Below are 14,531 nucleotides of genomic sequence, written 5' to 3' on the forward strand. Positions count from 1 at the left end.
TAAAGAGAATACTTACTTCCTAATTTACCTCTCCTGAAGATGATTTTTCATGTTCATTTCACCTGGATAAGTATTAAGCCATTGTATGTTGTTATTGGTTGATCAGTCATATCTAAGCTCTGACTGCAGAGGAGGAAGTGAGGCTGGTGATGTTGCACAGCCCTCCCTCACTTAAATCCAATTCACTTGAATGTCATGGCATCACCTACCTGATGTCCTGGTCCTCTTTGAGAAGCAAGGAGAAACAGCAACCTCTCTGAGTAGAGAAGGAGCTGCCCACTAGGGACCAAACTTCCAGGTTGTTAACACATCTATCTTCCTTCCTTCCTTCGTTCGTTCCTTCCTTCCTTCCTTCGTTCGTTCGTTCGTTCCTTCCCTTCTTCCCTCCCTCCTTCCTTCCTTCCCTCCTTCCTTTCCTCCCTCCCTTCCTTCCTTCCTTCCTTCCTTCCTTCCTTCCTTCCTTCCTTCCTTCCTTCCTTCCTTCCTTCCTTTCCTTTCTTCCTCCCTTCCTTTCCCTTTTTCTTTCTTCTCTCTCCACATAGGGTATCACATTCTTACTTGCTGGTGCTTGTAATGGAAATGCAAATTTAAAGATCTTCCCTGCCCCTAGGCTAAAGTGCACCTGGAGCCTGGGGTGGGAGGTTTGTTTTTCAGTAGATACTTTTTGATTGGGCAGTGAGTCAATAAGGTTGTTACATTCTCTGAGCCAGGAGAAGGCTGTATAAGCCCTGATGTGTAGCTTTGTTTTGGGGCTCACTTTGAGAAGTGTTCTGTGATTTGATCAGATGAGACTCTGGGAAGCCGTTGTTGAGAGCCCCCCCCTTCCCCCCCCCTTTGAAAAACCCAGATGTTGATTTGGTATGGATGTAATGGTTGGACAGTTTGGAAACTGTCTACTTGATCTGTTTCTCTGTCTTGATAATTCTGTCTGTATATTCTGAAGTTCTGGATGCTGACCTTTTTCCCCTAAACTAGGTAAATGATACATATGTGACTGATTCAAGTAAGCTTGTTAACCCATTTTGAGTTGTTTTCCTTTATCAAAGCAGATCCAAGAACCTGTATTGGCAGCCACCCTGGGGACGCTTGGGGTGCTTGCCCCTACAGTGATCTGTCCAAAAGAAATGTAAATTTTAATCTCTGAAACTTTCTCTTTTTTTGGTTTTGTTTTTCCTCTTAAAGATCAACCTTAACTCCAAATCACTCTGGTCCCAGACCAAGCTTGGTCATTGTTTGGGCCCCAATTGGCTCAAAATAAATGTAAATAATAATTGTTTTTGTTTTGGCCTGAAACCCTGAGGAACCCCTCCCAGATCTATTTTTTGGGGGAGGGGCATTTTTTGCCTCTTTTTTTTTTTTAATTAAGCCTTAATCACTGAATGAATGCTGCTTTAGTCAAAGTGACACTTTTTAAAGACCTTAGCTTGAAGAGCCCAAGGAACCCTTCTACATCTGGGGCCATCTCTATATGTGGAGATCCATATCTGACCCCTGGGCCTATATCTGTGCTAATCCATATCTGGCCACTGGACCCAGATGGCTCTGGAGGAAAAATTGAGGCCAGTGACTTGGCACAGCCCTCCCTCACTTAAATCCAATTCACTTGTATGTAATGGCATCATCTCCCTGATGTCATGATCCTCTTCAGGACCAAAGGACAAACAGCACATCCAATTCTCTGTAGCTTCATGGACATGGGGTTGTCTTGGCAAAGATACTGGATTAATTTTCCATTTCCTTCTCCAGTGAATCCTTTTGTCAGACAGAGGTTAAGTGACTTGCCCAGTCCCACAGATAGTCTGTATTTGAACTAAGGTCTCCCTGATTCTAGGCCCAGCACTCTATCCACTGACCCACCAGCTGCCTCACGTCATACCAGAAAGATTCTGAGAGAGCAATTCTTATATTGACAGCATATAATTAAGTGCCCAAATGCATGGTACAGGGAATGCAAAAACTGCTTTTGTTTGCTTAGCACCCACTCTGGTAGGTGATTACTAAGTGTGTTTACTAAGTTGAATAAATAATAATGATGATGATTATAGGTAACATTTATGTGTATTTTTAATTATGAAAGGTCAGGAAGGAGAGTGATCAGTTTTTACTGTTGGGGCCTGAGGAAGCTTTGAGGAAGAGCTGGGCCTTCCAAGGGAGGACTGAAAGAAAGGGTGATTAGATCAGGTGGAAAGGAGTGAGGCCAGTAATTCTAAGTATTTCAAAGGCTGGGCAGGAAGTCTGAGAGTGTGGGTGTGAGTGTGTTTGGAGGGACCAGGAGAGCAGGGCACTTCTGGGAGGACCTCGAAGAGACCTGCCTGACTGGTCTTGAGGATATTATACTGGGGAGTTGCAGGTGATAAGTTTGAATAGGCATTGGGTTTATTTAGAACAAGGCTTACAGTTTACTTAACAAATTAATTTTTTTTGTTTTGTAGATAATGCAAAGGTAATTTTTTGCTTTGTGAGTCTGAATTATCACCACATGTGTAATTTCAGAGCTAGGAGTGACCTTAAAAGTCATTTAGACCAGCTCCCTGATTCTAAGTCTCAATTACAGAGCTTTTACTATGGCATTTATATCAGACTGTAAAAATTCTTGGCTTTTGCTTGCCTACCTCCTTGCTCTACTTCCTTGCCTACCTCCTTGCTTTCTTCTGTCTGTAGAGATAACCTATTCCATTGGAGATGTTAAAAATGCAGGCACAGGAAGGGGGTGGGATGAGGACAAACAGTTCACTGAGCCACATTGTCTATCCTACACTTATGGGATCTGGGCTTAACCATCAAACTGCTTATGGGAAGTGAGGGAGCCTTCTGGGTGTGCCACGTGGCAGAGCACAGCTGAGTTCAGAGCCCGACCCTTAGCCCTTTGTTTGGGAGTGTTCTCTGGCTATGGAGATTATTCTGTCCTTGGTCATGTACTCTTCAACTCCAATTGGGGTTTGGGGTGGGGAGAAATCCTAGCTCAGCTTTATTTGTGGTAAAGGAAGCAGGGGTTTTTAAGCAATGGTCGTATATTTGTAAAGTTGTCTGCTAGGTCAATGGTCAAGGGACAATTTTGAGTTCAACTTAAGATCAGAGAAAAAGGTCCTTAGCTCATAATTCCTTTGTCTCACACTTGAGGAACTCAGTCTGTTTCTCTTTCTAGCCTGAGTTTTTCCAAAGTTGATATTTATGGGCCTCCATAATGGAGGTCAAATAAATGTGTGTGTGTGTGTGTGTGTGTGTGTGTATTTGAAATAAAACAATAGGGGATACTTGAAGGTTTTTTCAAGTCAATAAAGAGATGGCAGGATTAATTTTGTTCCATCTTTTAAGAATCATGAATTTTTGGAGAGGCCTTAGAAAAATATGTGTGTGTGTGTGTGTGTGTGTGTGTGTGTGTGTGTGTGTGTGTAAGGAGCTAGTGACTGGATCAAAGCAGTTTTCAATGGAAGATAACTTTTTAACTCAACTGCTGCAAAAGCTATTAAATAAATATAATTCCTTTCCTCTTTTTTTAAAAAAATTTTCCAAGGAAGTTGCTCCCTGCTACAGGAACTTAGGTACAGGGGGGGACGGTTGTCCCTCTTCCATAGTCCTGAATTAAGGGCTTGTGGAATGTGTCCTTTTGGTGGGTCAGGAATGCATAGGAAAAGAATAAACTCAGATTGCAAATATTCCATCTATAACCACACACACACACACACATATATAGGTGTATAAAAATCAATTAGCAAAATTATCCAGTTCAATAAATTCTAAACAATTCTTTCTAAAGGTACTCAGTAAAATGAGAAAATGCACAGTCACTGAGGTAATCACCAAGGTAGTCACCAAGGCATACCACCCCTGCCTACAGATCTCAGCAGCCGGGACGGTCACTGGGTCACTGGAAGGCCAGAGAAAACTGCTTTTCCTTATTTGCCCCTTGTATTTAGATCCAAGCCAATCTGTTTTCAGGCTGCACGAAATCTGACCATCCATCTTCCCTGAGATCAGAAATAAAGATCTTCTTGTCCGTTATTCCCAGGCATGGATCAGTCAACCACATTTGATGAGTTTCCTTTCTTTTTCTTTCCTTCTTTTTTGGTGTGAATTTTTATTCATTTTTAGACAAATACAAAATGAGAAAAGGAAAAAAAAAACACACACTGCCATGTACGCAGCAGAACATAAGAGTCAGTATCAAACAACTTCCATTTGAAGAAAACCTATGAAAGGTGGCTAGGTGGCACAGGGAGTAAAGTGCAGGCCTGGAGTCAGGAGGACCCGAGTTCGGTTCTGGCCTTGGACACTTAACACCCACACCAAAAAGCTAGCTGTGTAAGCTTGGGCAAGTTACTTAACCCCAATTGTCCTCCAAAAAAGGCAAGAAGAAAACCTATGTAATAAATACTACACATTATTTTAAAGCTACCCAGCTTTCCTTTGCTTCCTTCTAGGTTTTCTTTTGTTCTCTGCTGTGCACTTTTAAATATATTTTTTCCTGTGGGGAGAGTTGCATGTGCTGACTATGCTTGGATACTTACTGCTGCCGCTATGTGCTGTGATGGGGTCCAGGAGGCCTTCAATGGATCATGGAAGTCATAAGATCATAGATTTGGCTCTGGAAGGGACCTCAGAGACCACCTATTCCAACCCCACCATTTTACAACGAAGAAAACTGAGGCTTTAGGAGCCCAAGGTGACATATAGTAGTAAGGAACGGAGGATAGGTAATAGAGTTTTCACTGGGTCCTAAGACTCTAGAGTTAGCATTCTGTCTACAATATAAGGGGCTTCTGGCCCTCAGCTGAAGTGAGTTTTTGATTGTGCTCAGGAAGATAGCCATTATGATCCTAGGCTTATAATCTGTGAGTGAGACTGGTCTGGTATTGGATAATTCTGGATCCTTCTTCTCTTTGTTCTTTTCCTATTCCTCCTCCCCCCTCCTCCTTCCCCTTCTTCCTCCTCCTCTTCTTCCCCCTCCTCTATTCTTCCTCCTCTTTCTTCTCCCATCCTTCCTCCTCCTTTCCCCCTCTCCTTCCTCTTCTTCCCCCTGCTTCTCCTATTCTCTCTCCTCATCCCCTTTTTCTTCCCCTCCCCATTCCTCTTTCTTCCCCTCTTCTTCCCATTCCCTCCCTCCCCCATTCCTTCTCCTCTATTCTCTTCTGGTTCCCAGGTCAGCCTAGCCATGCTGTTAGAGAGGGCATCTTGCTCTCAGGTTTACTACTTGTCAAGGATTATGATAATATTTATAAAGTGGTTTTGATTCTCAAATAAAGGCCATCTTCATTATAAGACCGCTAAGCACTTCTTACCATGAAGACATTATTTGGGAGGAAAATGGTGTTAATACTATGTCTTTGGGAGTTTGAGTGAAGCTTTATAGAAAGAAGATGACTAGAAAGGCAGATAAGAAATCTATAATGGGTGTGTGTATGTCTGTGTCTCTGTGTGTGAGTGTGAATCAGCCCCACAAAGCAGCCCTCTCGGCCTTTATACCTACCCAGGGCACAGTCCTGGCTACAGCTCTTTCAGAGATCTTTTGGTGGTAGGAGGTACTTGGCATGAGACAAAGTCTTTTAGGATTAGCATAGGGAGGCTATATGGTATAGCCGGAAGAATACTGAATTGGGAATGAGGAAATCTGGGTTCTGGTTCTACCCCTGAATAGTTTGTATGAATTTAGGAAGAAGGGAAGGAAAGCGCTTATCAAGTGCCTGCTGTGTTCCAGGCACTGTACTAATAAGTGCTTTTTACAAATAATATCTCGTTTGAGCCTCACAACAGCCCTGTGAGATAGGTACTATTTTTTTTACCATTGAGGAAGCTGAGGCAAACAGAATTTGAATGACTTGCCCAGGGTCATACAGCTAGTATGTCTGAGTTAGTGTCATAGTTATATGATATAGTTAGTGTCTGAGGCCAGATTTGAGCTCTGGTCTTCCTGACTCCAGATTCGAGGCTCCGTCCATTGTACCACTTACCTACCTTAAGGTGAATGTCAGCTTCATCTGTATATTTGATCTAGCCTTGGGGCCTCTAGTTTTGCCTGCACATAGGGACACAGCTCCTCCTGACTGGAGGTGAGAAGGCTGAGCAACTTCTGTGTGTCAGCCCAGGTCCATCTGTAAAATGAGGGGCTTCATGGGGTTTGTGACTTAGAGCCAGATTGGGACCTTAGAGATCATCTTGCCTCACCCTCTCATCTTACAAATGAGGAAACTAAGGCAGGAGAGAGGTGAAAGGTTTTGCCTAGGGTCACGGAGTCAGGATTTTGAATCCAGGTTCTCTGAATCTTTAAGGCGTTGCCTCCATCTACCAGTCTGTGATTTCCTGGTCCAGAGCCCTTTGCTGTCTTTGTAATTCTCCAGCTGCTCGTAGGATTAGAGCAGAGACAAGGCAGGCTTAATGAGCAGCAGGACTGGCTGGGTGGACTTCTCGCTGACCCAAGGTAACAAGTTCCCCATTCACGAGCCAAGTACTCAATATATAAGCCCTCTAACATCTAATTCAAGGAACTTAGTCTCTGAGGGAGAAAACAAAACCATGCCCATTGTATTTGTTTTTTTCTCTTTTAAAACCAGACACTACTTGGAACTTTTGTGAATTGTGATGTCTGTGATTAACTTTTGGTTCTTAACAAACTGTTCCTGCTCATTTAAAAGAAAAAATAATGGTAATTTACATTTATGCAGTGCTTTCCAGTTAGGAAAATCTTTGCATTTTCTGATTTGAGCCTCATAGTAGGTAGGCAACGCAGGGTTATTATGAGAAGCAGTATGGTGTAAGGGAAAAAATACCAGCCCTTAGAGGCCTAGTTCTGTATTTACTCCCTGTAAGTCACTTGGTCTATTTGTGCCTCCGTTTCCAAATCTGTAAAATGGGGCTACAATGAGACTTATACTATTTCACAGAATTGTTGCAATGAAAGTATTTAGTAAAGCACTGTATAAATATATACCATTACAATCATATATAAAATAAAGATGAAAAAAACTGAGGCTCAGAAAGGTAACTTACCCCAAATCACATAGCTACTGTGCAGCTTTGGCAGCTAGGTGGCCCAGTAGATAGAGTGCCAGGACTGGAGTTAGGAAGATTCATCCTCCTGAGTTCCAATCTGGCTTCAGAAACTGTATGACCCTGGGCAAGTCACTCAACCCGGTTTGCCTTAGTTTCCTCATCTGTAAAATAACCCCAATGGGGTCACGAAGAATCATCATATATAACTGAAAAACAGCAGAACAGCAAGGATGTAACAAGCTACTCCTGGAATCTAGCATCTTTTGTCTCCCAGTTCTAGGGCTTCCTCTACTGCACCATGTCACCTTTTTTGCTATGGTAGAAGGGCTGGGATAACATCCTCTCCACCAATGTTTTCCAGAACTTCACCAGCTTGGAAAGAATGGTTCTTTCAAGCCTATATTCTGGCTTCAGTGTTCTGTCTGACCATGTCATGGTGAAGGGGCATGGAAGAGGGAGTCAGCAGTGAGTCCCACCCAGGAAGAAGGCACTCATAGGCACTGCTGAGTTAAATCTAGTTAGTAGAGCAATGGCAAGCAAGTTCTGGGGTTTTTTTTGACTGTCTCCCAGTCTTTGGGAAGTTTATAGCCTGGCTGAGATAATAGCATCCACAGAGGAGACAAGCAAAGAAGAATAGTAGAATAATTTCTTGATGATAATACCACTGCTGAATGTCAAGGCTTGACTGGGTAAGGGAATTATTACCAGAGGAAAGAAGGTTGAGTTGGCTAGGACAGGTAGGATTTAGATCATTTAGAGGTGGCTAAGCAGTAAGGGGAGTGAGGTGGGGGGAAGAACATTCCATGCAGGGAATAAGGTAGGCCAAGGCCCAGGTCTGGCATATATGGGAGCAATGAGGGAACTTGTCTGATCGTATTGGGGAAAAGGAAGGTGCAGAATGACGGAGGAGCCCAAAGACAGTGGAGAGATGATCACTGGTGAAGGTGAATGACAGTCATCTGGTATCTCCACAGCCCCTTCACCAATATGGTGCCTCCCAGTGACATGCAAAGGGCCAGAGCTGGACTTCAGGTGGAAGGTCACTGGCAACTGGAGTGGAAAGCCATGTAGGCTGAGCATGGGCTGGTAGGACAGTTTCAGGTTGGCCAGTGGCACAGCAATTTCCTCATTGTCGTGGTTTTGGGCCACCACCTCCACACCATTGCACTCCTGTTTAGCATCCTCTGTGAGGCAGAGCATGGGCAGTGCTGGCACATCCTCCATGTTGTCTTCCTCCTCCACCTGGAAGGACCTAGCTCTTCTGTGCCTGGACTGCCAAGGAGGCTGAGGGGGCGGCCATGCTGGAGGGATCATCTCAGCAAGCAAGTTTTAGAGTCATTCAATTTTGATTCACCACATGTTACCAAACACCTCAAGAGTTAATTATGTTAGGGGCCAGGTGTTGCAGGAGGCTGAGTAAGCCTTGCCACCCCCTGTGTAATCAAGCCCCTTGGCTCTTCTGGATGGATGGAGTAAACACCCACAGCTCTTTGCTAGAGCCAAGAGGGAACACTGGTTCTGTAATCAGGCTGCTTCCAGCCTCTAGAATTCCCAGCCTGGACCAGTTCTGCCCCATTCTCTGACCTCACCCACTCCCTGGCCTCTCCTCACACCTGGGACTGGGTTGGTTCCAGGGACCTGGCCAATGGATTTTCTTGATCCAGAGTTTGGTGTGGTATCAAACCAGATGGGCAGTCACATTTGTTTATTCACTAAATAGTATTCCCCCCCCCCCAATTACATGTCAGGACAATTTTTAGCATCCATTTTTACAAGATTTTGAGTTTCACATTTTTCTTTCTCCCTCCCTCCCCTCCCCTCTTCCTGAACGCATTCATAGGGGAAGGGAAGGGGGGAGTTCAGGTGAGTGCCTGCTTTCACTCCACCATCTTGGCTCCACCTACAGGCTTTCCTTTATCTCTGTCCCCTAGCGTATGAGGTTTTTGTTGCTGTTTTCATTTGGATTTGTGTTGGAAAGTTTGCATCATCTATGTATCACAGACTTTCCAGCTTCAGAGGGCTGCCAGGAGGCAATCTAATCAAACTGGTAGGGAAGCAGAAACCTGTCTACACCTGAGCAACCGAGTGACCAAAGCATCTTCACCTAGAGACCATCAAGTGGCAGAAGGAGCCATCTTTGGAAGAACCTCACTCTTCTGTTTCCCCTAACTAAAAGAGGTTATACATGTGCTATCATGGAAAGCATTTCCATATTAGTCACCGTTGTGAAAGAAGACACAGACCAGAAGGAAAAACAAAACATGAAAAAGAATGAAGTGAAAAGAAAAGGCTTCAGTCTGCCATCAGGGTCCTTCAGTTACATACCTGGATACAGATAGCCTTTCCCTGCCTGAGTCCTTTGTACTTGTTTTGGGTCCTTGTGTTGCTGAGCAGAGCTGAGTCCTTCATAGCTGATCATCACACAATGTTGCTGATGCCGTGTCACATCTATTTATTCTCCCGTTTGTAGTATCATAGGATTTAGAGCTGAAAAAGACCTTCCAGTTCATCTCCCTCCATTATATGGTGCTTCTTCTCTGAACAGACCGTGTGCATGTAATAACTGTATATTATAGTGTGAGAAATATGCTTAGTCTAAGAATAAATAATATTCACTGGAAAACCAAGAAGATTTTCATTACGTTTGTTTTATATTTATTCTTTCTGAATAAATGGGTAGTTCCCTTAATGGAGTATGTCGTCTCAGACAAATGAGAGCCATTTTATGCTGCTTGCATTGGAATTCCCCGCCTTGGCTAGGTGCAGCTCAGGAAGCATGTGTACAAGTCTCTAACCCCCTGCCTGATCCAAAGCCTGGCCCTGTGAGATCACAGCTCTGGTTAGAATCAGTCACCTCTGACCCACATTCTGCTATCAAAGATAGGAGCACTTTTAATTCTGTGGAAACACAATTCCTCACATCGGTTCCCACAATAGCTATTGCTGATTTTGTCTTATCCTTCCGATGACTGTAATCTCCATGAGGGCAGGAATTATCTTTTTTTTGTTGCTGTTTAGTTGTTTCATATTCTTTTTGACCCCATTTTGGGTTTTCTTGGCAGTTACGGGAGTGGCTTACCATTCCCTTCTCCAGCTCACTTTATAGATGAGGAAACTAGGGCAAATGGGGTTAAATGATTTGCCCAGGGTCATATAGCTAGTAAGTGTCTGAAGCCAGATTTGAACTCAGGAAGATGAGTCTTCTTGACTCCAGGGCCAATGCTCTATCCATTGCTCCACCTAGCTGCCCTGAATTGTCTTTTTTCTCTTCCCACACCTAGCACAGAGCTCTGTACAAGTTGTGGGCCTCATGGATACTTCCTGAATGAATGAATAAATGACTCCTATCAAACCTCCAAACACAACTGCCCAGGTACGGGCCTGGGTGGTTGGCCAGTGTGACAACCAAACTCTTGATTGCCTGCCTCTCTGTACCAGTTAGGCTGGTGCATCTCAACAAAAAGAGATCTGGTTGAGTTTTTTTTTCCCCTCTCTCTGGTTTCACTGCAATAAGTATGTTGCTGAAATGATTGCTGTCTACAATTCTTTGGATCTGACTTTTTTTCTTATGGTTATGCATCAGTTTATAACTTCAAAAATGACCCTGGGGTTGGTCTTTGAGAATCAGTAGTCAGGAAGTGAAAGAGAATGTGGACAGCTTGGACAGTAGCATGGGAAGTGATCTGGGAGGAAGAGGAAGTCAAAAGTTTTCTCTGTGACCTTGGACAAAATCAGGGGTGGGGAACGTGTGGCCTCAAGGTCATATGTGGCCTCAAGGCCACGGGTTCCCCACTCCTGGGCAAAGCATTAAATGTCTCTGAGCCAGCCTCTCTGCCTCCTGGAAGAGGCTCCCTTCTGCCTTGTGGTGTGGAGGATTCACGTTTAGGGAGACAGTGAGATGTCCTGGAAGTCTGAGTCCTCACATTGCCATGCTCAGACTCTGTGTCTCTGGGCAAGCCTTTTAATCTCTCTGAACTCAGTTTCTTCATCTGTAAGATGGGGATAATAATGATACCACTTTCCTCTAAGTGTGGTCATAGTGATCAGAGGAGATAGTATATATAAAACATCTGTCACTATGTAGATAGTGTATATAAAACATCTGTCACTATGTAAGTATGAGGTGGTTATATTAATAGGGATAGGGAACTGAAGCTGGGCTCCTTAGGTATCGGCAACCTCTTGTTAAGGAATTCCCTCTACTCATTCAAGTTGGTACCTTTTTCTGCAACTTAAGCCTCCAGCACTGAAAGGTTAAGGGATGGGGCAGCTAGGTGGCTCAGTGAATAGAGCACCGGCCCTGGAGTCAGGAGGAGCTGAGTTCAAATTCGGCCTCAGACACTTGACACTAGCTGTGTGACCTTGGGCAAATCACTTAACCCCAATTGCCCTGCCCTCTCCCTTCCAAAAAGCAAAAAAAAAAAAAGAGAAAAAAAAGGTGGACTTGCCAAGGGTCACAAAACCTCTCTGTGCCAAGGGTAGAACTCAAACTCAGTCTTCCTGGCTCTGAGGCCCATTCTCTGTCCACTATGTGATGCTGGTTCTGGGCCATTAATGCCTCTCATAATATTAATATCAATATTTATTTCTCAAATGTTTAGAGCTCCTTATATGTGATGTAGAATTGCACTCTTGACAAGGAAATTTAGGCCAAATTCAAAGACAGAGATATAATTAAACTCACCTTCTGTGGGTCACTTTATTGCTATGTTTATAGGTTAAGGTGTGTGGGCAGGTCAACTTTTGCAGAAATTTGAGGCTAAAAGGGGTGCGCATCTTCTTTCTGGTTCTTTTCACAAGTACAAAATAACATTTATGGAAACTAGGGTGGGAGGTAGCAGGAAGGGAGAACAAAGTCTATTTTCATATCATCACTAACATTGTTTCCCCAATTTGTTAGTGACCTGTGATTTAATTAGGTGGGAACTCCTTCTACCTGGAAGCTGACCCAGGCTTAGAGAGACTCAGTGACTTACCCATGGTCACTCATCTAATAAGTGTCAGAGGTAGGATTTGAACCCAGTCCTGAATCTAGTACAGTAAACATCCATTATACCATGCTGCCTTGCTACACTTTATTGTAGGGCAGTCTTTGGGGCAGCTGCCTCCCTTTCTGTCCTGTTTCCCCTTCAGAACAGAAACCTATTAACCTTTTCTCTTAGATGGGCTTTTTCCTTCCCTGAGATAAATACCCTTGAGATGAACACCTTCAATAGTTTGGCTTCTTCAATAGCTGCATGACCTTGAGCAAGTCACTTAACCCTGTTTGCCTCAGTTTCCTCATCTGTCAAATGAGCTGGAGAAGAAAATGGCAAACCATTGCAGTATCTCTGCCAAGAAAACCCCAAATGGGGTCATGAAGAGTCAGACCTGATTGAAACGACCAAACAATAACAAAATGGTTTTTAAGGCCCTTCAGCATCCTTTTTAGTCTAGCGGTTCTGTGTTTTTCCAGAATATCCCACGATTCACAATGATCAGAATGGGTTTTTTTTTCTTGGCAGCTCAAACAATGATGGATGTTTGGTATAAAGTCTACAAGTCCTGTAAGGTCCTGAAAATGCCACCAGAGACTCATGAAAGAACACTGGTTATTTTCTGTCTCATTTAATTTTTTAAGTGGATTTTATTGTATCGTTCTTTGAACATCAGTCATCTGAGCATGGTAGATCTGGAAAAACTCAGTTAACTGGAACCCTAATTAATCAGAACATCCCTGATCATTGACTACTCTGGATAACTAGTAATCTGTCTTTCTGCTTGGTAGGTCAAAAGGCAGCAGGGCATAGTGGGGAGCTCAGTGGATGGAGAGTCAGGGACCCCGAACTCAGACCCTAACTCTGCTCTTTATTACCTAGGGGACCTTGAGCAAATTACCTCAACTTCTCCTTGATTCAGTTTCTCCATTTGGAAACCGAAGGGTTGTACTAGATCAGGGGTGGCAAGCATGATGCTGGCAACACTCTGCAATGCCATTTGAATCACATTAAAATGAAATTGGGAAATATTTAACTAAAAAAGTGAAAATACAATAGAACTCAGAAAAAGTTAACATGTTGTTTTGTGAGTCAACGTGCAGCCTGCAGGGATCCTTCTGTTCATTTTAGGGGACTCTTTCTGAGTTTGACATCGATAGACTAAATGATCTCTTCCCAAGGCTCCTTCCAGTTCTAAATCCCCATAATCTTATTTTAAAACAGGAATTACAGATGGGTAAATCCAAGGCTGCTCTTCTTATCTCCACTGTTGTCTTGAATTGTGTGACTTCAGGTAAGTTACTCCTGAAGATAATAAACCTTGGCTTTAATTGATTAGCTTTTGTGTGTCTAGCCCTGTGCAAAGTACGTCTGAGAAAAAGCCCCTTCCTCCTCCTTTTACCACTATGCTTATGTGTACACACACACACACACACACACACACACACACACACACACACACACACACACACTTTTCTGCAGCCATACTCCCTTCATGGAGACCTTATTGTACAGGACTATCCCCTTTCTCTCCAAGTGCGGTCTTGCTCTCCTCACCCAGATTCAACTCTGGGCTGTAAATCAGACCTCACAGCCCTTGTCTTCTACCAGATATTGTGGTAATTAACCAGTTAATCTTCATAAAATGTTTTAAACTGCTTGAAAGAAAAGGGCTATTAATGAGTGGTTATTGAATACTTACTCATATTAATAATATTAGGTTAGGGTTTATAGGGCACCATGTTTCCCTAAAGACTTCAGGGTAGTGATTTTTACCCTCTTTAAATCATCTCCCATTTATTTCCTGCCACAGAAAGGAAAAAGTTCTATTAATTGCTATTTAAAGTTTCTAGAAGCAGAGGAAGTACTCCAGGGCAGTGAGCAGAGCCTCTATGAAGAATGTCCAGGATGACATGGGCAACAGGATTACAGGAAGGCAAGGCATGAAGGGGTTTGCCACCTGTCTTGGTGGAGGGAGTGCCTCCCCCCAGTAAGGAGATAATAAATCTCCTGTATTTATGTCACAGTCATTTCTGAATATGTTCTCCACTCCTCCCCTCACTGAGCTCTCATTTGTAACAAAGAAGAGCAATTAAGCAAAGCCAGCAGTGATGCTTGGGCCATGTCTGACAGTAGGCACAAGATTCCACCCCTGTAGGCCCTCACTTTTCTCCTGAAGGGAGGCCGCTGCTCCTCCCCATCCTTAGTCCTTCAGGACTAATGCAGTCATTACAGTCACTCAGAATTCAGCTTCCCTTCAGGCCTGATGGAGGTCACTTATATTACTTTACTTCATTCCCCATCCCTTCACACAAATCTTAACATCTTTCTCTGAATTTCTCATAGTTGTTATTCCTTATGGTGCAAGGATGTTCCATGGCATCCACAAGCTACAATTTGTTCAGCCATTCTCCATCAAACTATTTTTAGAGAGAGAGGAATGAACCACAGATAGGTTAGGCTACACATCACAATTTCTGGCAGAATTTTGAGTGGGAACTCCTGGATGCCAGTAGCTTTGGTTGTCTTCAATTCTTCCTTCTTCCTCTTCCTCCTCCTCCTCCTCCT

At 43.5% G+C, this 14,531-nt stretch overlaps 1 protein-coding gene and 1 long non-coding RNA gene across 3 annotated transcripts in view; both read left to right on the plus strand.

Moving 5' to 3' along the window:
• LOC138171490 (PDZ domain-containing protein 2-like) overlaps positions 1 to 14,531 on the plus strand; it is a 539,177-nt gene that overhangs the window by 71,538 nt on the left and 453,108 nt on the right. The window contains exon 3 of one of the 2 annotated variants that reach the window (XM_069101003.1): positions 13,188 to 13,257. The exons of the other annotated variant lie outside the window; for it this stretch is intronic. The gene's annotated coding sequence lies outside the window, so the exon portion shown is untranslated. The remainder of the gene's footprint in view (positions 1 to 13,187; positions 13,258 to 14,531) is intronic. 2 annotated transcript variants of the gene reach the window in all.
• Positions 1 to 14,531, plus strand: part of LOC138171518 (uncharacterized) — a 579,386-nt gene that overhangs the window by 57,957 nt on the left and 506,898 nt on the right. The window lies entirely within an intron of this gene.

This window comes from Petaurus breviceps, unplaced genomic scaffold, assembly GCF_028583685.1.
Source record: "Petaurus breviceps papuanus isolate PSGF00001 unplaced genomic scaffold, PetGlider_PUasm1.0 128, whole genome shotgun sequence".
In the NCBI taxonomy this organism is placed as follows: domain Eukaryota; kingdom Metazoa; phylum Chordata; class Mammalia; order Diprotodontia; family Petauridae; genus Petaurus; species Petaurus breviceps.